This window comes from Pinus tabuliformis, chromosome 5_2 (assembly GCF_031772625.1).
Source record: "Pinus tabuliformis cultivar Carrire ecotype Pingquan chromosome 5_2, CPIR1, whole genome shotgun sequence".
Taxonomy (NCBI): domain Eukaryota; kingdom Viridiplantae; phylum Streptophyta; class Pinopsida; order Pinales; family Pinaceae; genus Pinus; species Pinus tabuliformis.
Genome location: NC_142306.1, coordinates 406,300,420 through 406,324,605, shown reverse-complemented (window position 1 = coordinate 406,324,605; position 24,186 = coordinate 406,300,420). Strand labels below are relative to the sequence as shown.

Genomic DNA, 24,186 nt, shown 5'->3' with positions numbered 1-24,186 from the left:
TATGAGGTGCTATTGCCATAAAGCTCATACATCCGCGAAGAACACAAGGATGATCAAATCATTGCTCATCATGAGAGCAACTTCATAGACTCATGAATCCTTTTTTCTAGTTTTTATCTTTTTAAAAACATATCTATGCGTTTGTATGTCATGTCATGTAGTTCCTTAATTTGGGATATTGTGACTTAGAATTTCTAGTTGAGTAGTGTATGAATATTTTGTTCCTCTTATGATCCATTTTCTTGCTACTAAGATATCTTGACTAATCTAAACCTATGCTCATTGCTTATAACACCTATGGAATGTACTTTCAACATTACTTGGAAATAAAAGGTATGATTAAATCATGAATATAATATATTACATAAATCTCTCTCTCCCTCTCTCTCTCTCTCTATATATATATATATAACAACCAATCAATATAATAACACTACATGATGCATTAATTAATATAATAACTTTCTAAATGCTCAAAAATATATATCTTTCATTCTTTGTTTTTCTCTCATCTCATAACTCTATGCTAAACCAACTTAGCAACTATCATTAATGAGACAATGTACATTAATCTTCACTATATAATATCTCTAACTTAGTGGGTCATGGCATATGATTTATGGCATGTGTTTCTACTATTTTAACATTTTCCTTAGGAGGCCCATTTTAGCCCCCAAATTTACTTTAATGCTAATGTAGATCTATCTTAACTCCAGATCTATCGAGCACCAATAGGGATCAAATCCCTCACGGTGCAAAGTTTACTCTAAAAATGGTTTACATATCAAAGTATTTGATCTCTCTCGACACTTGATAAATCCAAAGTTAAATGGAACTAGTCTAGTGGATACGCACAAACTTGATAGATCTAAAGTTAAGATGGTTTTAGTCTAGTCGATGTGCATGTTTCAAGTGTATTGAAGGAGATATTTTATTTTTTTAGTGGATATGTGTGTGTGTGTAATGCAGCTAAGATGCAATTTTTGTGTGTGTTTCAAGTGTAATGCAACTAACATGTAATTTCTTTTAGTTATTATTACTATTGCTACTATTATTATTATTGTCACATATGTTACACAAGAACATCTTCCCCATACTAGGATGTAGAGTGCCTCTTAGAGAAACTACCTATCTAGCCATTTTATGATGTAGAGTGCCTCTTGGCACAACTACCTATCCAGCTATTTTATTTATGATGTAGAGTGTTTCTTAGCACAACTATCTATCTAGCCATTTCATGCATGTTGGTTGATTTTAATTTTGATTGAGTCAATGAAATTCAAAGTTCAAACATAACTCCATGTTTATCAAGTAACAAGGTTCTCACCATGGCTTGAGAGGTTGGCAACAAAATCAAGTATGAACCTTTTTTCTGATTTTGTATAATTAGTTTAATGGAAAACAACTGCATTATGCAAATTCGAATTGGTGGATATATATACACACAAACACAACACATGCATTTGTTTTTTCCAATGTAATGCAATTGGCATGTACGATATTTTGGTTATTATTGTTTAATTTTTTTGGTTGTCACACACACACACATGTGTTATGTGACAACATCTTCCCCACAGTGGGTTATAGAGCATCTCTCAGCACAACTATTTATCTAGCCATTTAATTTTAGTGTCTCATCTAGCATGTCATTGATTTTAATTTCAGTTGAGTCTATGAAACTCAAAGCTCAAACATAAATCCTGGTATATCAAGGAACTAGGTTCTCACCTAGCTAGGGAAGTTTGCAACAAAATCAAGTTCACCTTGGCTAGGCACTCTTTTCTGATTTTGTCTAATTAATTTAACAGTAAACAATACACTGTGCAAGTTTTTATGGCATTTTTTCCCAATATATTTTTTTCTCTTGATGGTATATTTCAGTGTAATTTTTTATTTTGAAAATTAATATTGAGTTGATGACCCTATGCCTTAAACATAACTACATGCTTCTTAGAAACCTACACTTTTCCCATGACTTGGGAGGTCAGCCTTCAAAATTTCAATCATTAATCTATCCTTAAACCATTGACCCATCCATCTAAAACATAGTTTGTAATAACATGGTAATTTCCTTGTGGTATATTTCATTTGTCATATCCATTATTAATTTCACTATCTCATTCATTTTTTCTTTTCAACTATTGAAGGAGAGTGTAGTTGCCATCATAATGACCTATTGCCCTACTTTAATTTATGTGGCATATTTCGCATGTTAAAAAATATATTGATACAAAATATCCAATCCTTTTAAATTCTTCAAGAATCCAATTCAACAAAATTGAAGTAACATATAAGCTCATTCTACAACCATAGGGTCTTGTTCTACATGTATTGTGCAATCCAATTCAACAAGATTGAAGTAACATATAAGCCCATTCTACAACCATATGGTCTTGTTCTACATGTATTGGGAAATAATCTTTGGCATGGCTAATGAATTGCATGTTCTTTCTCTCGGCAATAAACATTTTGTCTCTGGAATTCTTTAAAGGAAAAAAAAATTCTCAACATGCCTTGTTGAATTCTCACAACCGTGACAAACAACACATATATACTATAATTTCAATCTTCGTCACCTCCCATACAAAATGCTCCTCGAAACAAGATAATAGTTTTAGCTCCAATCTTCATCTCGTAAAACATAACTGATTATCAAATCATAGCATGATTTTAGATTAAAAATAGACAGACACATAATCCTGAAGTTCTGCATTCAAATGCATTGAACTTGAGGCTGCAGCTTCACCATTTCTTGTTTTAGAGCAGACAATTCTGGTTTATCATAGTTGTAAAATGTTTTACAGTGGTCTCATGAAACAAGCATGTGTTGGACTTCAGCTGTCAGTAAAACCTAAAAACCGTTGATTGATTCAATGCTGCCATAGGAATTGAGAGTGGATAAGGGAGGAGTGACCCTAGATCTATGTGTAGGGTGAGCACAAAAAATTAACTCTCTCTGCAAGTGCTTCAGCTAATTCACTTTTATGATTATCCATCCATGCTTCATTCACAAGTGGCTGAGTTTCAAAAATACTGTCTGAACCTGCACAATTTTTAAGTCTTTTACAACAATTATTGTAATGTCAAAAACTAATGATTTTAGACAATAGAACTGACATATGGTTGTAATCACTTAAAAACTTTTAAAATATCAGTTTAAGTCTTTTATGTGGTGAAAAAGTGAAGTAATCAACTTTCAGGCCTCCATCTCCCCTTGAGACTGCACATATAGATTATACCTCAGTGTCTTTTTGCAAGGAAAGTAACAAATTGGTTGGGACCACTACATGTCCAAAGTCCAACGGTTTGGAAGCCAAGAGTATGGATGCTACAAAAGGGATTGTCCTAAACTTAAGAAGGACAACAACAACAAGAGAAAAAGGGAAGAAGCTCATGTAATTCAAGAAGTGAAAGAAGACGACAGGAAGCAAAAGAAGGAAGATCCTCCTATGACTAAGTCAACCTCTTTGCTTAAAGTCTTCTTTCAAAGGGGGTAGAGGTCTCATTGGGGGTCCCATTTATGGGATTCAAGAGAGGATGATATACAGGCGAGAGCAGATGAAGCAAGAAAGGCTACACCAATCTATGAGAACTATCAAATAAATCCAAAAAATATCAGCAAGATACACCAACATTAGAATACTGCTTCCAACTTGATAAATTCAAAAGAACAGGCACCCCGGGTCTAAAGGCATGACAACTGGCAAGACCAATCAGCATAGAATACTGCTTCCAACTAAATAAATTCAAAAGAACAGGCACCGTAGGTCTAAAGGCATAACAACTAGCAAAACCAATCAATTAGAAGACAATTTTACAAGTCAAACATCTCACATTATCCATTGGACTAAAAGATTTCGACAATTTAATTGCCTCACATTCATTCACGGGACGTTAATATATTTTCTTCAATAAAACGACTTGATCAATGCAATACGCAACATTTATGAGGAAGACCATGCCTGACAGTAATACAATAGGTCAAGTTATTTTCAAAAATCATGGAACTATAAAATTAGCTAAGAAGATATAATGATTACAATGGGAAACTGATATTCCAATCTGAGATACCTGAAGGAACTTTAACACGTGACTTAGTTCCTTAGTTTACAAACTACTACTTGATGCTCAAAAATGTGCACAGTTTTATTTTCCGCTAAAAACAACCAAAGTAGAACAAATGCTTTATGTGAATGCGCAGTCCCTATACACAGGATAAAATTACATCAGTTAACTAAGCAAACCACAACCTCTACGGTGTGGGGGTACACATTTATTTGTGGAACTTCATCAAACAAAATATTCATACATCACCAGTATCCTCAGCATCTTGTTGCCCCAAAAATTGAATTAATGCAAACAATAAATGCTCATAATACTTGATCAATGCAATACGCAACATTTATGAGGAAGACCATGCCTGACAGTAATACTATAGGTCCAGTTATTTTCAAAAATCATGGAACTATAAAATTAGCTAAGAAGATATAATGATTACAATGGGAAACTGATATTCCAATCTGAGATACCTGAAGGAACTTTAACACGTGACTTAGTTCCTTAGTTTACAAACTACTACTTGATGCTCAAAAATGTGCACAGTTTTATTTTCCGCTAAAAAAAACCAAAGTAGAACAAATGCTTTATGTGAATGCGCAGTCCCTATAGACAGGATAAAATTACATCAGTTAACTAAGCAAACCACAACCTCTACGGTGTGGGGGTACACATTTATTTGTGGAACTTCATCAAACAAAATATTCATACATCACCAGTTTCCTCAGCATCTTGTTGCCCCAAAAATTGAATTAATGCAAACAATAAATGCTCATAATGTAGTAGTAATTTTCAATCAGAAACTATTACTGAGACTTGCTGAAGCTTAGCAAACGACTCTTTTTCCAATTTAGCCATATGATTGGCACCAATCCCACTTTCCTTGATAGGCCAAGCACTCAAATGACTTTACGGCATATTTTTCCAAATTTCAATGTGGCATATGCAACATCACTTTGGGCTCTGATTCAGAGGTAATTGTTAATGGCACATGAAATCCAAATTTCAAATAGCCTCCATTGTGATAAACAATATGTGCTCGATGTCAAGAGAGACTCCGCTAATTTCTTGCTGATATGAAACACCCCTTGCAAAGAAATTACGCATAGAGCAACCTGGGTATATGAATGGGTTGCACCATTGAGAGCATACTGGGCACAATACTGAATATCAAGAAGCAAGGAGAAAAATTCCATTAGAAAACCTTTATCTACACCTGTTAAAACCCAAGATTGTTATGGCAACAAAGATATTCAGAAATACAACAATGATTGTAATTTGTCATCGTAAATTGCCAATTGTCTCATATTTCACTCAGAATTGGTTGCTTGTTCAGAGGATGATCAAGGAGCAGAACCTCCCCACTCTTAGAGGAGGCATGGAAGTTTCGACAAGATACAACTAAATATTTACCCGTAACATATAAAGAAGATTTCATTGACTAAACTCCAGTGCAGATTCTTGCAGAGGACAAAAATGATCCATTATAAAGAACCATTAATCTGTAAAATTGTAAGATTGATAGTAATACTGACTTGAATAGTTAATTCATTGCATATGAAATTAATGAAATGTCACCAGAATTAATAAAGCTAATAATATCTTTTATAAAATTCAGAGATAATTGCTTACAAAGACATGAATGCAATTCCTCCTAGGGCAGGAACACATCAAACTTATCTAATTTATGGAGCAAAAGTTGTTATCCAACACCCATATCAAACAATTGCCAAAGTTAGTAACAATTCAAGGTGGTTTGTACAAAAATCCCAAGATAGGGTACTTTTATTGAGTTGATGCTAATGTACCAATACGAACTGGTACTTGCAATATGCAAGAATTGATACGTATTCACTCAGTCTATCACCAGGCAATTCACCAGTATAAATTTTAATTTAACTTATATTCTTTTATTTGTCTATAAATCAACTACGTTGTTAACATGGACTTTGCATTTAAACAAAGTAATCAATGGAAGAAAATTCACAATCTCACATACCTAGGCACACAAAGATTTACCTTGGTGAAACCTAATGAGGGAAAACTACAGCTACAAGTAGCTTTGCTGACTCTTTATTCTCAGGGAGGAATTTAAAAAATTAGAGTTTAGAATGAGCTTCTATTTCTGTGTCAAATACTTCAACAATCATAGAGTAAGTCTTTGCTTTAGTTCAACGATCATAGAATGAGTCTTCCTTTGCTTTGGTTCAATCATATCACCAATAATGCTTTGAAAACAGTCAATCAAGATGAATTTCTCCTCTTCTTGCGTGCTTTCTCGAGGAATGATGGATGTTCTAGTAGTTTCAATGTGTATTTCTCCTTCCTGCTACAAAGTTGTCAAATGATCTGTTGCTCTTCCTTCCAACTGAAGTGCCCCCCTAAGAAGCTCTTAATCAAGAATCTATGAACCCAGATTCTGTAGATTTTTCTAGAGCTATTAGTGTTGGCACAATATTTCTGAAATTCTGATAATTACTTTTGATGTAGATATTATTTTATCTTATTTCAATATATCATTCGGTGATTATACTTCAGAAATTCAACAGTAGAACAATAGCGATCACAATGCACAAAAGAGAGACAAGATTTACCCTGGGAAAACCCATTACAGGGAAAAACCCAACAATCTTTTCAATAGAGAATTTCTTTATGTTCAATAAGAGACACACCAAGACCTATGGTCAAACATAGTCTTCTCCTCCAAGTCAAGTCACCCAAACTGATGTTGCACTTTGTTCTGCTTGCCTAATCCAGAAATTTCGGCCTCTCAACAACTGTCCAGTAGCCTAGAATTTTGGCCCTCAGAAACTGACTAGTAACCCAAAAAAATTTGGCCCACCCGCAATAGAATGCCCAAAAATAGTGTGAATCAAAGAGAGAGACTTCTATCCACATGTGCGAATTGATGAGAGAGGAGAGAGAGAAACTCGACCTTCTTCCTTTGTCCCACGTCCTTCTTGACCTCCTCTTGCCTAGAAGTTGTCTTGAGTGAGGAATGTGAATATGCCAAATGAGGAGCTCAAGGTGTGTTTATATGGTAGTCTGTTTAGCGTGAATAAGCATGTCTCTTGGCCAGGGCCGACTTGACTTGGAGGGATGCCAACTTGTCACTTTTTGGAGCCAAAAATTACATTTCAAAAATTAAAATTTACATCTTTTAATAGTCGCAATAGGACTTTGAAAAAAAAAAAAAAAATTCACTTCAACATTATAAATATGCTTTACAATGATAAATATAATTACATCAAGTGACCAAAAATACATTATGAAGACCAACTATAGTTACAAATTCAACACTCCCTCTTAACTAGGGAGGTATTCATAATCACTGTCATAGATGTTCTCATATTGAACAAATTTCTTTAAAGAAAAGGTTATCCATTATTACTAGCATCATCATCTATCATCAGCGTTTGCTAGCGGCCATATCTGGGGTTCTACCAAACCCATGGCAATGTCATCAGCATATTAGGACTCCTCCAGAGTGATTAGTCCTTGAATCCCATGGCCACCACCTAGGCCAAAATGCTGAGACCCTCAACTAGAAAGCACTCACTCACCCTTCCTAGTGAACACTTTGGGCCAAGAGCTCACTCAACCCCTTCCTGGTTGGTTAGCGGGTCTAGATGTTGAACCGAACTTTACTCCACCCTACCCGGTGTGTGATCAAGGTCAAGGACCTCACCCACTTTTTGGGTGTGTGCTTAGGGTCTAGATGCTGAAGGACCTCACTCCACCATGCTTAGTGTGTGATCAGTGTCCAAGACCTCACTCCACCATTTCTGGTGTGTGATCAGGATCCTCTTCCAAGAGACACTCACTCAACACTGTTTGTTGAGCCCTCTAGGTCTCTTGGACCCATGTCCATCTGTGCTGTAGATAAGTCAACACTCCCTCTCAACGAGAGGGGTGATCTCCACAAGGCCCATCTTGTCTCTGAAGTACATGAACTTGTTCCTCGGCAATGGCTTCGTCAGAACATTAGTTGTCTGCTAATTGATGGATATGTACTCAATCCTTATTGCTCTCCTCTGCACCATGTCAAAGACGTAGTGGTACTTGATCTCAATATGCTTCGACCTGTCATGGAACACGGGATTCGCTGAAAGCTTCACACAACTTTGATTATCACAATGTATCACTGTTGGTTCCAAATCTTGGTTGAATAGTCCTACAAACAACTTTCAGAGCCATATTGCTTTAGTACAAGCCCCATTAGCTGCGATGTACTCTGCTTCAGAAATGTTGAGTGCTATTGACCTCTTCTCCCTACTCATCCATGATATCATAGCGGATCCCAAACTAAAGCATACTCCCGAGGTACTCTTCCTGTCTTCAACACTTCTTGCCCAATCTGTGTCTATATATCCCTGAAGCTATACATACCTGTTTGCAACATATTCCAAACCATAATTCACTATACCACACAAATATCTCAATATGTGCTTAGTTGCAATCTAATGCTCATGTCTTGGTTCTATCTGGAATTGGCTCAAAGTTTTCACAACAAAGCAAATGTCCGACTTGGTGTTAACCCAATACATCAACATACCAATTAGCTGCCTATAAATAGATGGATCTACCAAACTGGAGGCATAGCCTCTTGACTTCTTCAAGTTAGTCAACATAGTAGTTCCCATGGATTTTCAATCCATCATTTCGAAATTCTTAAGGATCTTTATCACATACTTCCCTTGACCATGGAAGAATTCACTAGGTTTCTACCATACTTCTAATCCTAAGTAATAATGCATCAACCCAAGATCCTTTATAACGAACTTGGAAGCCAACTGCTTCTTGCACTGAATGATAAGAGGCTTGGCACCTGTCAAAAAAGTCATCAACATATCATAATAGGATCACAGGTGCATTCTTCACAACCTTAAAGTAAAGGTTCGAATCTGCTTCATTTTTGGTAAATCCTAGTGTTGTCAAATTGTTAATTTGCCACTATTCTATGTTATTGCAATTATTTAGCCCAATCCTTTTCTTCAATTAACAATCAATTTCAATCTTCTAAAGATTAATAGAAATTGTAGATAGAACAACAAATGCAATGTACAATAGAAGACAATCAAGAGCAATAAGAGAGATAAGATTTGGTCAAAGACCAAGGAAAAAACCCCAAAGAGGGAAAACCTTTCAAATTCTTCTTCTTATTAGATTGTCATAAAATGTTCAACAAATAGATTACAATGATCTAATTCATAAACCATGAGTCAAAGGTCAACGACTTTTCCTTTGACTTTGTTGGTGAAAGTCAAGTCAAAACAACCCCAAAATTGCTTGATCAAAGGAGAGAGAAACTACAGTCAAACCTATGGTCAACATAAGTCAAAACCGCCCAAAGTGCCTTGATCTTTGTGCCAAATAATGCAACCTCCAAGAACAAATCCAAAACTAAACTCAAACCAAGTCAAAGTATTCCCAAACACCAAAATGTCAATGCTAGTCAAAGACTGTGTTACCCACCACTAGTGGGTGACCCCTATATGAGAATTTTTCTCCTAGATTTGTCTTCAGCTGACAGCTAGTAGCCCCTTGCACCCACTAGATAGCTCGATGTGCCACCATTCTCTGCCACTTGAGCCAGCCATTGTGTGCATTCAACCATCTGTTATGATTGTATGTTTGAAGGTGGGCCTTCCAACCCTGAAGGTATGGCTTTTCATTATGTAATTGGGTGTTTATGCTTGTTTTTCTTAGGCACATTTGGACATGGATTAGTGGGGGGAGTCGTCAAAAAGAATGGGCTTGGATGGTAATCTTGTTCCCTTGTCCCAACTTGGTGGTTAATCTTTTCTCCTAGTCCCATGGGATCTCCTCTATTGGCTACTAGCTTTAGGAGTGGCACTACATTGTAAACCTTGATTTTGGTTGCGCAGTCTCACTTCCCGATACCATATATCTCACACCCCTCCACTTATTATAACCCCTTTCCACTCTTTTCCCATTCAGGTCCACATTTGTCCATTGGGTCCACAAGGAGTTAACCTCCCCCTCCCCTTGTCCACACTTTGGATCGGGCTTGGAACGATGTCCCAGAGGTTGATGCAGCTAGAAAGAAAGTTAAAAGCATAATTTGGCCACTTACAATAGGAAATGTACCACAAAATGCAAAACATGAGCTCTACCCCATATCATTATGGCCATCACCCTAGTTCCTAGGGCCCCTATGAGTGCCCCTTGAATCATTTAGGAACCCATGATTGTCCCAACCCGTGGTGGGCGATGAATTGCCCAACCTTAAGGGGGTAATCTCTACTTTATCATACACATCATGTTCTCATGCCCTGGAGCCCCGAGTAGTTAAAAGAAAGAAAACCAATAAAATGCAAAAGGCATATGAAGAAGAGTGGAGAAATAAAGGCCGAGGTAACTCATGTACCGCGATTGCTCCATCCTACATCCATATACCCATGGGTGGGTTTCCTCCATCATAACTACCCTTGTATCATTACATGTGACTTGGAGCTTTCCCTGTTTCCCCACTCCGTTACACCATCATTTCACATGACACCTGCCATTTGATAAATGTACCATGGACCTGTTACTCCCTTGGAGGTTGAAACTGTTGGAAAATCTGATTAGGGAAACATTTGTAATCCCATTTTCCATTCATTATAGTTATTTGTGATTATGTTCTTCTACTTAGATTATTATTATGTGTGTGTTCTTCATCATCAAATAAATGCCAAACAATAGAGATCACATGAACACAAGATAGAAACTCCACGCTAGGGAAAAACCCCTCCAACAAGGGAAAGCCCACAATAACTTCTCTTTCTTATCAACTTTCAAAGGAGACTTCCAAGACCAAACACAAGACCTATAGCTTCCTTCAAGATACAAGTCAACCAACCATCCATACATATCTTCTTTACTTCTGAACTTTGTCTTCTTTATTTTTGCAACTTCAGAACCTGTGGAAACCCTAGCAGAACCTAGGATCTTTGCATGTGTGCACTACAGACTTTTGAGACTTATCTTCTTCTTCGCTTAGACTATTCTGACTCTCTTAGACCTTTGCATCCCTTTCAGACTTCAGAACAAATCCAATATGTGATTGCTTGATGTATGTTTCAATGGAGGTTGAAGTATCTTTATATATAGCCTTTCGAAGTGGCTCTTGAGCCCACTCTAGGCTGACTTAGGATAGCTGGATGACCTGTTCTTTTGAGCCTTCTAGACACTTTTCAAGTAAAATATATTTTATTTCTTTGCCCAATGGGGTCTTTTACATTATGATATTGACTTTGACTCAAGACAAAAACCCTAGAGCACACAATGGGTGCTTTGACCTATTGACCAATGACCCAAGCATGTAACTCATGCTTTAATAAGTCAATTTTCTTTTCTTTTTCCAATACATAAGAATTACATCATGACATAACACAAATGATAATTATGAAGACCAAAACTAGTTACAATCTCCAACAGAAACCACCTAATAGGGTACCTTATTAACCTCTCTTGTTGTGCAAGGAAACACTTGTACCTTCTAAAGCCAATTTGGAAGGGCATGCCACTATGAAGTGTCCACTTTTTCCCTTTGTTTAGCAAGCTTATTTACTCAATTGCACTAATGGATTGTTGTACTAGAAGGTGAGGAGATGCATTGGATCTTATACAAGATTGCAGGTGGGTATCCATTTGGACTTGGTCTCCCTATACGGGATCTAAGCCCTCCAAAGGGTCATAATGGCGCCTGTAGGGTGAGCATTGAGAGCCATGGGCCTCCACTACAACAGAGTGTTGATTGCCATACCATGGGCTTCTTCAGCGCCACATATTTCTTGCTCGTGCCCCAATTACACAGATATGATGATGCACTTGGACCATGTTGCCCAACCAGCCACATAATTGCACCTGACACTTGGTAGCTAATCTAGGGCCTAGATGGCATGTGGTGTTGTCTCATATGGAGAGACATGGGAGGGCATGTGTCATCATTCTAGCCCTTATTGATGGAGCATCGACATGTTTGATCTAGTTGGAGACCCATGAGACCATTGATTGTGCCCCACAACCACTTGGGAGCACCACAGATGTTTTGCTTGGAAACCAAGGGGCCACCCCCTTGGTCATCATTTTGAGAGCCCTCCTCTTCATCATGGCACATGGAGGACTTATCTTGGCCTTGCAATGACCCTTTGCACCATTATTTTATCATTTCGACCTCATTAGGAAGGCTTATTTTTATACTTTCAAGCTATTTGGTGGGCTTGTCATCAATAGGGTTGTTATTTGCACATTAAAATTGTTTTTAGGGGCCTAATAGGGCTAATTAGACCATTTGAACTTGTGAGAGGCTCATATAAATTAAAGGAGAGCCTCATTTGTAACTCATCATCATTTGGATTGGGATTTTCTCTTCAAAAAGAATTTAGACCTGCAATTGATGGACAAAATTGGATGTCATTAATGCATTTTGATGTTTGGGATTTTTGCTATCTTGTCTTGGAGCTTCTAATTGCAATTGTGATGGATGGATATACTCACATTATCTTGTAAGTGTTGTTTTGATGTTATATCTTTAATTTGTTACATGTCTAATGTATGGAATGTCTTGTCATAATCGTACATGTGCCCCAATTAAATGTGAATTCATGAAAACACTGGGATTTTGAAGCATTGCATGCATTACACATTAGATAATTTGAATGAATGTTCCTAGAGGCTCGTTTTGCTTGTTGCATCCTCGAATACCCATCAACCTTTGTTAAACGAAGTATAAATACCTCTTGTAGTCGAGTTGTTTCCTCTTAGGTTTAGCAAACGCTGCATAGCTCTCCTTAATAAAGAGAAATTCCATTTTTTTTGCCCTAACCCTAGAAGTTCAACTAGGGCCTAGTGCGAATTGCTTTAGAAGGGGTCTTTTTGAGTGAAAATTGGTAGGCTACTACGCTATAGTGTCCTCTATTGACCCTCCAAATTTGAGGCAATTCCCATGACTAGTTTGAGGGAAATATCAAGCCCTAGCTCCATCATCGATTCTAGCTTTAAACTTCTTTGGTTGCTAGCATTCCAAAGGACATTTGCTCTTGAAAACTCAAAGGAAGTTAATTATTCTTTTGGCTTTTCTTATCCTTGCTTAACCTAGATATATCCTTGAAGATCACCTTCTAGCCCTCGACCTTGCTTTGATTTTCTATAGGTCTCTCTTGTGGTCCCGAACCTTTATATGGTCGTTATCTTACACAACCCTAAAGAAAGAACTTGCATCTTTAGGAAGCCTTTGGTTTAAGAGTGTCCCTTGTGATTGAATAACCTTTCCTCCTAGGTCTAGCTCTCCTCATAAGCCTTTCTTGGAAAACCATTAACTTCTCTTTTAAGCAATTGAGCCATTATTTGAGCCTCTCCTTTGAATGGGCTTCGGAAATCACACCACATGCCATTGATCCTATCATTCAAGTGATTTCCTCAGCTAAAGTTCCCTGCACTTTACAAACTTTCATTGATAGGAGGGGTCCTGGTATTAGGGAAATCACTAAGAATAATGTATCAATGGTGTGGAGGCTGTGATTTCAAGAGCTTATTCAAAGGAGATACTATAATGATAGGGCTTGCTTGCTTTAGAAGCAAGATGTGTGGCTCTCCAAGAAGGGCTAGAGGGAGACCTAGACATAGGGTTGAGTATTTCTTGACATGAAGTGCCCTAGGCCTAAGAATCGTATGAGAATAGGGTTTTCTATGTAATCCTTGTGAAATTGGAATGACAAGGCTGCAAGACGACAATGAAACCCTAGTGGACCCAAACGAGGTCAAGAGTTTGGGGTGAAACTTCAAACAAAGGGTCTTGACCAAGTGAGGGAGAAGAAAAGGATCAAAGAAAGTGGATTTGACTTTGATACTTTAATGCAATGACCCTTAATGAAGCCACTAACCAAAGGAAAAATAGGGAGAATGGTTCTCGAGCTAGAGCTTCACAAAACTTGAGATTCCACTGTACCATCATTGTCAAATAAATGGAACACGAGCAAGCAATGAGTGGAATTGAAGGATCCCATGGTGTGCCAATCTGCTCTTTGCTATGGTGGAGGCCCGTGGCTCTCGAGTCTCAACGCTCACCCTACAAATGCCAATATCACCCTCTAGAGGGCTTGGACACCGTATAGGGAGACTAAACCCAAGATGAAGACCCACCTGCAATCCTGTATAAGATCTAATGTGACCGCTCACCTTTCAGTACAACCAAACATTAATGCAATTGAGTTGATGTGCTTACAGATCGTGGAACCAAGTGGACACTTCATATTGCCATGCCATTCCACAATGTGTTTTAGAACGTGCAAGTGTCTCCAAGATCAAGAAGAAGGTTAACCAAGGACCCTATTAGGTGGTTTCAACCTCTAAAGGGGAGTGACATGTCCATGGTACATCCATCAAATGGTAGGTGGCATGTGATATAATGATGGAAAAGAGTGGGGCATCAAGGGAAAGGCTCCAAGCAACATGCCATAGTACAAGGGTAGCTACAATAAGGCAAGCCCACACTTGGGTGTATGAATGAAGGAGGGAGCAATCATGGTACATGGGTTACCTGAGCCTTTATTTTTCCACCCTTCTTAATATGCCTTTTTCCGTTTATTGATTTTTCCTTTTATAATTGCTTGGGGTTCCAGGGGATGAGAGCATGATGTGTGAGATATAGTAGTGAATACCCCCTTAAGGTGGGGAAATTGTTTCAAATATTTTTCTGGATCCATCGCATAATGTCAGTTAGATAATCGACGTTTTGAACCCCCAACTGTGGTTCATCTTCAGGAAATTTATTGCCCACTAGGGGTTGGGACAATCATGGGTTCCTTAATGATGAAAGGGGACGATATAAGGGGCCCTAGGACCCAAGGTGATGGCCATAATGATAGGGGTAGGAGCTCATGTTGGATTTTCCCACGTGCTAAATTTGTATGTCTCGACCATCTTTTACATTTTATGGTACATTTCCTGTTGAGAGTGGCCAAATTATGCTTTTTCCTTTCCTTTTAGTTGCATCAACCTTTGGGGCATCATTCAAGGCCCGACCCAAGGTGTGGACAAGGGGAGGGGGAGGTTAACTCCTTGTGGACCCAATGGACAAGTGTGGACCTGGATGGAAAATATGGTGAATGGGGTTATAATGAGTGGAGGGGAGTGATGTATATGGTGTTGAGATGCGGGACCATGCAACCAAAATCGGGGTTTCCCATGTAGTGCCACCCCTAAAGCTAGTAGCTAATAAAAGAGATCCCATGGGACTAGGATAGAAGGTTAACCATCAAATTGGACAGAGGATACAAGAGTACAAACCAAACCACTCTTTCCATCGAATCCCCCCACTAAGCCATGCTCAAAAGTGTCCACGATAAGTAAAAAAATACCCAACTACAATGAAAGCCATACCTTCAGGGTTTGAAGGCCCACCTTCAAACATACGATCATAATAGATGGGAAAGGGAGCATATGGCTAGATTAGGCAGCGAAGATATTGGCACATCGAATTATTTGGTGGCTGCAAGGGGTCACTGGCTGCCAACTGAGGACCATATAGGAGAGAAATTTCCCCACTATGGATATCACCCATAGGTGGTGGGTAACAAGTACCCTTCCTAGGATCCCTGCTAGATTGTGTGGCAACATTTTTGGCACTGCTATCGGGGACACGAGATGTGTGTTTTGTTCCCCATATGACAATATTGACATATCATTTTGGTGACTCCATTGAAATAATGAAGCCCTAGTTCTTCAATTGAACTTCAGAGTTAATGCGTGTAGGGTGAAGCCAGCATATATCAAGGCATTAAGAATTCAACTTGGTGACTCCACATTTTCTTTACAAACAAAAACATGAAAAATGGACCATAGTGAAAGAGAAGTTGTCCCTGACTTTCCTTATAATGACCTTGATCCTCAAGACTTTCAAAAACTACAGGAAAGGCTGGGTGAATGGAATGAATTTTGTGACCATGTAGTGAAGCATGAGGATAAGGATTTCTTACTCGACCTCTATAATAGGAAGAGGGAAGACCTTATGATGTACAACAAGAATATGAAGAAAATACCTTTGACTATCTTTTCCTTGAGCTTGCCTATTACACTGGTGCATTCAAATCCTTGTGCCATGCCATTAAAGAAAAACATGGCACTTTACCCGATGAAATCATAGAATACTTATATGACCAAGATAGCAAGGATGATGTGGAGGAGTCATCAATTCCAAATTTGGGAAACAATAGCAATGATCTAGAAAGCATCTCCTCTGGGGAGTATGATGAGGATCTGGATCCCAAAAGCTGCCAAATATTGCAGAAGAGAATGGATAAATATAAAAAATCCTATCAAAAGTTGGTAGAATGATATAAAGCTAGAGATATCCTTTCCCAATTTTGTCAACAAGGATCCAAGCTCTATGAGATGCGACAAGAATATAAAATAAATCCTACCAATGCCCTTCTCCTTAAGCTTTTTTACCAGGGTTTTGTTGTAGATACTTTGGGTGATATTCTCCAAGAAAAGGAGAAAGAGGAGCCCTCCCTTCCTAGCCATGATGAAAATGATGATTCTAAGGAAAGTCATGATGACCAAGCAAATGAAGAATCTATGGAAGACCTTTTGACTGCAAATTTGGGATTTGGGTGTGAACATGATGTAAATGGGAGCTCCATTGAAGTCCATAAGAATGAAAATGATGAAGTGGGACCTATCATTCAAGAAAGGGTGCTTAATAAATATTTAAAAGATATGGATATTGTGGCTCCTTGTGATGTTGACATTTCTAATTTCTTCCACATAAATGAGGGAAAATGGGATATTAGAAGTCATCATTTCGATAGTGACCCTATTTATAATACTAACGAGGAAAATGAGGTTGAGGCTGGACAAATATTCTTGGAATAAAGTGCAATGATTCAAGTGAGGTCACTAGCCAAGGGAAACCTAGGGCATGAAACAATCCTTGAGCTAGGGCTTCCAATATCTTGAGATCCCTTCATCGGAATTTCGTGAAATTTGGAGGGCCTCTGGAGAGAACCCCAACTCAATAGTGGGAAAGAGATCAAAGTCTTTTGATGGATAGCAGGTGAGATAATTGATTCCCTAGATGACCTATGGAGGCTAGGACTACAAAAAGAAGGAGAGGTGAGAGAAATAAGCTTTGAAAGTGACCACCTATGGAGGATTAGTGCCTTGTCCTTTGGGAGAGATGGAGTCAAGGATAATTTATTGTTTGGAAAGAATTCACCCAATCAAGGAGGCCTTCAAGCAACTTCGCATGGCATTAGGGCACGAGAGCAGCTACTTTAAGGACTTTATACTTCGATTTGCAATAATTGATGACTTATCGAGATGTATTTAGTATAAATTATCTCTAGGAACATTCACCCATTCATACATGGCCCATGACATGATGCAACACTATAAAAGATCAAAATTTCCACCCATTCATATAAGAAAGCAACAAATTTCAAACTTGTATAGCAAAAATCCCATCAACATTCATGTGACAAAGTAAATAACAAGAATAAGCATGAAAAGAGCACTTACATGTACAAAAGAGTATATCTTTTCATCATTTTATGCCAATAATGAAGCTCCAAGACAAGATAGAGATCCAAACATCAAAATTCATCCATATCCTCCAAACTCATCCTCCAAAAGGAATAGCGAAAATCTCACAAGAGCTAATAACCCACTCCAAGTGATGATGATGAAAATGAATCACCTCACTTGTATTTATACAATCTCTAATGAATTCGAATGGCTTAATCTAAACTAATGATGCCCCTAAAATAAAATAACATGCATAATAACAATACTTTTGGTGAGAAGCTTGTTACCGCTCAAACTAGCAAGGGACCTAAGGGGGATCCCTAAAGGGAAAATGCTAGGCCAAGGGCAACAAATGGAGACTTAGCCCACTGTCACCTCAGCTAAGGCTCCCTTCTATTTACGGACTTTCACCGATGGGAGGAGACTCGATATGTATGGAGTCACTAATGAATGATAAGTCAATGGATATGAGTGACCCAAATAGACCCTTTCCCAAAAAAGTTTGAAAGATGGAGCTTGCTTGCTCACTAAGCAAGGTATTATGTATTCTAGGGAAAGGAAGAGAGGATTTTGAGGGTTAGGTTTATGGGAATAGGCTTGTGAAATAGTTCCCCAATCCCTAAAATCCTTGTTAGAATTGGTATCACAAATGGTTCTTGAAGAATGATCATTTTAAAGGAGCGGGACCACACGGAGCTTGGTGGACCCGATTTAGGGTATGAGAAAAGTATGTAGAAACCAATGATATTCTTACCCTAGACAAGGTGGGGAAAAGATCAAAGAAATTATTTTCACTCAAAGATATTGTTTTGACCCTGTGAGGTACTAGCCTTGGGGATGGCAAGGCAAGTTTTGATCTCGGAGCTAGGGTTTGTATTTTCTCCCAACTCTACGATCTGAATGTCTTCAAAATTGGAGAGATAGAGGAAAGTCCAGCATAGGAGACCCTAGGAGAATGAATTCTTTTGATGGCTAGCTTGTCGGGAAATTGATGCCCTAGGTACCCCAATGTGGCTAGTCCTGGAAGGATGTGAGAGATTATGAGTTTTAGTGACCACCCTTGGTAGATCAATGCCTTAATCTTTGGTAGAATGGAGTCTATGTTGAGTACGAGTAGGATTTCTTGGTTCCCAGTCAATGAGGCCTCAAGATTACTTCTTTTGCCTTCTAGGTCAAGAAGAAGCAACCTTGCAGCTTTTATACTTCGATGTGCAAGAGAAATGGCCTTTCAAGGTAAAATTTTACCCCTAGGAGATTTCACTCACATTACATGGCCCATACATTGAAGGAATGCTATAATAGAGACAAATTCCACAATATTAAGGGGTAAAGTGTTAAAGTTGGCAACTAGGGCCAAACTCCATGTGGGTCATCTTATTTATGACAGCTAATATTTTTCTTGGATCCCTCTCATCGAGAGGTGTAGGATTGATCTAAAGATCATCTGATTCCGATAAGTATTTATGACGATATGAATTTATTTCGATGATGGACAAATTGTCAAGTCGGCCAGCAACTTATGTAGGCTCAGAAGCCCAACAGTCATGTCTATTTAACCTCTACGTTTTAGTATAAATAGAAGAGGACTTGAAGTCATTTGTCACACACACACTCACTCTTGTGATCTCACTTCATCCTGTTTTGGGTTTGATGAAGATGAGAGCTAGAGGGAGTGCCCTAGGGTATACGTTGCCCTAAATAACATGCCCTAGTTCTAAATGCAGTCATGGGAGAATAAACTCTATGTTGCTCAAAAAGCCGGAAAAGCCGTAACCACTGAAAAAGCAGGAACTGCCGGAAAAATCAGAACTGCCAGAAATGCCGAAAAAGTCGAAAAAGCCGGAACTGCCGGAATTGCTAGAAAAGCTGAAAAAGTCAGAACTACCGAAACTGTTGGAAAAGACGGAACTGCTAGAAAACCCAGAAAATCCAGAACTGCAGGAAAAGCCGGAAAAGCCGGAACTGGCGGAAAAGTCGGAATTGCCGGGACTGCTGGAAACAATCAAAACTGCCAGGAACAGCCAGAACTACCGGTAACAGCCGGAACAACCAGAATTGCCGGGAACTGCCGAAACCGCCGGAGCATCTATCTCCAAAGGAGAGCAGTATGCAAGGGATAGCTAACTAACATGGGGACAGTTGTATGGTACTTAGTAGCAAATACACCAAGCATGCTATGTTACAGCTAGCATGCAAGGGACAACTAGCATGCAACAACAAGAATGCTAAGGACAATAAGCATGTTAGGGACAACAAGCAAGCAAGGTGTAGCCAACACATAGGTCAGGATGGCAACATGGTGCAGCAATGGCACATAATGCAGTACAGTGATGGCTACAGTCATGATTAATGAAGCGTGATGAGATGCAGCATAGCGATGATGGGTGCAACATGGTGCAGTGCGGTGAGGTGCAACATGATGACGAAATGCAGCACAACGATAGGTAAAGGAGTCACCTTGGAGAATTAGTTGAAGCAGCATGTCTTCAACTGATCTCATGTATCATCTTCTTGGAAATGATCTATGCTCTTATCTAGATAAGTCAAAGTGTTGACTTCTGTTGTAAATGTACTATATCTCTCTCTCTCTGTGCTGAACTATTGAAGAACATATAAGAAGAATTGATCAAGGGTTTCCCCACATTGGGGTTTGTCCCTGGCTAGCGCTACATCTTGTGTCCTCTTGTCTTGGCTTGTCTTCTGCGATTTATACTTATGTTCTATCTACAGTTTACTTTAATGCTGATGTGATTGCTAATCTAGAAAAGATATTGAGCTAACTGTGAAAATTGAAATAAATTGCTCTAGCATAGAACATACCTAAAATTAACATGGTATCAGAGCTGAGGTGAAGACAATGCCCAAGCAAGAGTGAAAGAGCAATCACCAAAGACAGTTGGGAAAGGACAAAAGGATCAGTGGATTCCTCATCCCTCTTCAAATTCACCGAGGGTGAAGTCGAAGCAGAGAATATTATCAGAATGGCGCAGCGAAAGTTTCTGATGGCCTACCTAAAGATCACTTCATTGGGAAGTTTGGATCTAAGGGTGGAAGGAAAGGCGGATGCCTTGGTTGCAATAAGTTCGGCCATTATGCGAAGGAGTGTCTGAATGGCAGAGACACATCTCTTGATGAAGATAACAATCATTCCAGGGACATCTTCAATGATCAAAGGAATGACAGGTAATGCAGGTCATCAAGGAAATGGTCGACTCTTCAAAGAAAGCAAGGAACCCCAGATAGATGGGTGCACTCTCTAATTTGGTAGAGATGGAAACAATCGTGGGATTATACTTGGAGCCGATGCCACCTATCCCAGAAAGGGTGTAGGGAATGTTATCCCTCAATTGAATGAGGGTAACTCAATTCATTTACAGAATCTCTTTTATGTACCTGATCACAAGAAGAACCTGGTGTCCATTAATGGAAGTCAAAGGTTTCAGGGTGGCACTCATCGATGGAAAGGTACGTGTTTGAAAATAGAATTTTCAAAGATGTTTTTGAGTTCAGGGTTGTATCAAGTTGCAGGAAGTCCACTGGGGACCATGTCCATTGACACAGCACCGAAGGTCTGTGAGTCAGATGGTGACAGGGATGCCTGAATTCAAAAAGAGCATGAAAGTACATGTCTGAGATGTACCAAAAGAAAATCTTACAAGGGGACCGTTCCCCTCATGTAGTAGGTCCACAGGTTTAGAAGAACCCAAGGAGTTTGAGATTCATGATCGGGAATCTCATGTATACAAGTGGAAGAAAGCCCTCTATGGTTTGGAGCAAAACTCCCCGGGCATAGTATGAGAAGACTGATAGCTGTTAGATGAAGTTGAGATTCACTAGGAGTGAAACCGATCCAAACCATTACCCGAAGGTTGTGGATGATTAACCTCTCATACCAGCACCTTATGAGGACGACCTATTTCTAACAGGTGCAGACCCTCTCATTTGCAGAAGTAAGAGGGAGTTGGATTTCGAATGTGGAATGATAAACTGCAAGCCTGTGACTACCTCGAGGATATTAACTTTCAGAAATTATATGGTAGTGATGTCGAACCAGATTTGGGAAATGCCTATGAGTTTCATAAACTCATTCGCGTTGATGTTCTTGGTGAACTTCCATCCAGACATATGTTTTGCAGTTAGCATGGTGAGCTCATATTTGGTTGAGCCTCACTGGATTGGTGCCAAGAATCTTCTAAGATATCTTCGGGGCACAATCTCTCATGGATTGAGATACACTGCCGGAAATATGAAACTGCATGATTATTTGAATGCTGAGTGAGCAGGCAGTGTGGAGGATCACTAGAGCATTTCTCAGTGCTCGTTCTCTTTGGATTCTGCTTCGATATCATGGATGAGCAGGAAGCAGAAATCGGTTGCTATAAGCACCACCGAGACTGAATACACAGCTACGAGTATGATCTCGTGTGAAGCTGCATGGTTGCAAAAGCTCTTAAGTGAGCTGTTTGTGCACATGATGAATACCAATGTGATTATCTGTGACAACCAGAGGTGGGATTCGATTATTGAGGAATCCCATATTTGATGATTGCTCTAGCAGATAGACATCAAATACTGCCTTATCTGGGATATGGTAAGTCGATGAGCGAGGAGGCTCCATCACATTGAGACTGATGTACAGGTTGCAAACATTTTTTGTCAAAGCCCCAAGGAAAGGTCAAATCTATAACTTTCCCGAACGACTTGGAGTCGTTGAGAGACCTTCTTATAAGGGTTCTGCATGTTGCATGCATTGAGCTCTGGGAGCTTTGGGGGGCTTGGGATACATACTGGAGAAACATACAACCACAGGGCGACTCACCCACCCCTGGTGGTGCGCTATGGAACAGGATGATTCGTTCTCCGTGGCGACTGTGGAATAGGATGATTCGTTCTCCTGTGGGCCAGGATGATTCGTTCTTCGTGGCGACTGTGGCATAGGACGATTTGTTCTCCTGTGGGCCAAGATGATTCGTTCTCTGTGGCGACTGTGGAGCAGGATGATTCGTTCTCTTGTGGGCTAGGATAATTCGTTCTTTGTGGCGATTGTGGAACAGGATGATTCGTTCTCCGTGGCGACTGTGGAATAGGATGATTCATTCTCCTGTGGGCCAAGATGATTCGTTCTCCGTGGCAACTGTGGAACAGGATGATTCGTTCTCCTGTGGGCCAGGATGATTTTTTCCCTGTGGCAACTGTTGGCCAGGATGATTCATTCTCCATGGCATCCACTGACAGGATGATTCGTTCTCCATGGCATCCACTGACAGGATGATTCGTTCTCCTATGGACAGGATGATTCGTTCTCCTATCGAGGCATCCTACCCATGCAGTCTGGGACTCATGGGAAGTATCTCTCATCTAATCAATGAGCAGTGAAATGAGGATAGGGACCATAGTAGTTCTATCGATGGACGATCGTTGTATCTACCGTACTCCCTATGCTAGGATGACCTCCATTGAACTGGGATCAATGAAACTGATTTGGGATCAGTATGAGTGGTTTGAGACACTCTCTTGTGATATTGATTTGGGATCAATGAAATTGATCTGGGATCAGTATGAGTGGTTTGAGACACTCTCTTGTGATATTGATCTGGGATCAATAAAACTGACTTCGGGTCAGTAAGAGTGATGTGACACACTCCCTTTAGATGAAACTGACTTCGGGTCAGTAGAAAATGGTATGAGACATTCTCAATCAATTCTTCTTCTTCATGGTTCAACAGAGCAGAGCAAAGCAAAGTAGAGCAGAGCAGAGCTCAGCAGATCAGAGCAGAGCAGAGAAGTGCAGGGCACTGATGGCAGAGATAGTACAGTCAGACATATGGATCAGCGGATGGAGTTCTCCCTCGTTGAGAGGGAGTGTTAAAATCGGCAACTAGGGCCAAACTCCATGTGGGTAATCTTATTCATGGCAGCTGATATTTTTCTTGGATCCCTCTCATCGTGATCTGATAATCACCCTATGAGTGACCTCAGTTAAAGATTTAATAAATGAAGGTATTACAGATTCATGTTCTGGTGTGTGTCTATGTTATTTAGGCAACAGATCGATCAGATTGCAAATACACAGACACTTGAAATGGAAAAACAACAAAGAAATACAGTAAGCAATATAAGAACACAAGAATTTAATAAGGAGTTCACCCTATCCTCCAGGGCTATGTCTCCGGTCCAGCTATCAGTGGTGGCCTTCTTTTATTGTGTCTTAAAGCAGAGAATTACAATGAAGGATCTCAATGTGAGTCTCTTGAAACGGAATTTGCTTGGCAGGGTGGTTCTTGGATGCCCCAAGCCACTAGAGTACACAGACTCTTTTCCTTACCAGCTCTGTGACCTTTCTGGTCTTTAATGGAGAGAGCCCAGTATGGTGCTCAATCCGGACAAATCCTCTCTGGGATGGCTTGAATCTCTCAAGCTCTCTGGTGCTCGATGCTGCCTTTGGTCAACTCAGCCCTCTGTCTTCTGTTCTGCTTTTGCTTCACTGTCTTCCTTTCTCTGTTTTTCCTTCTTTTTCCTTCTCGTCTTCCTCTCTGGGTTCCGGTGTTCTTTGTTTTTGCTTTTCCTGTGCATGGCTTTAAGGCCATTCGATCTCAT

At 39.5% G+C, this 24,186-nt stretch overlaps 1 long non-coding RNA gene across 1 annotated transcript in view; it reads right to left on the bottom strand.

The window, feature by feature from the left end:
- Positions 1 to 4,630: 4,630 nt before the first annotated feature.
- Positions 4,631 to 24,186, bottom strand: part of LOC149159244 (uncharacterized) — a 162,963-nt gene continuing 143,407 nt past the window's right edge. The window contains exon 2 of the long non-coding RNA XR_016261106.1: positions 4,631 to 5,219. This is a non-coding gene — a long non-coding RNA (uncharacterized LOC149159244). The remainder of the gene's footprint in view (positions 5,220 to 24,186) is intronic.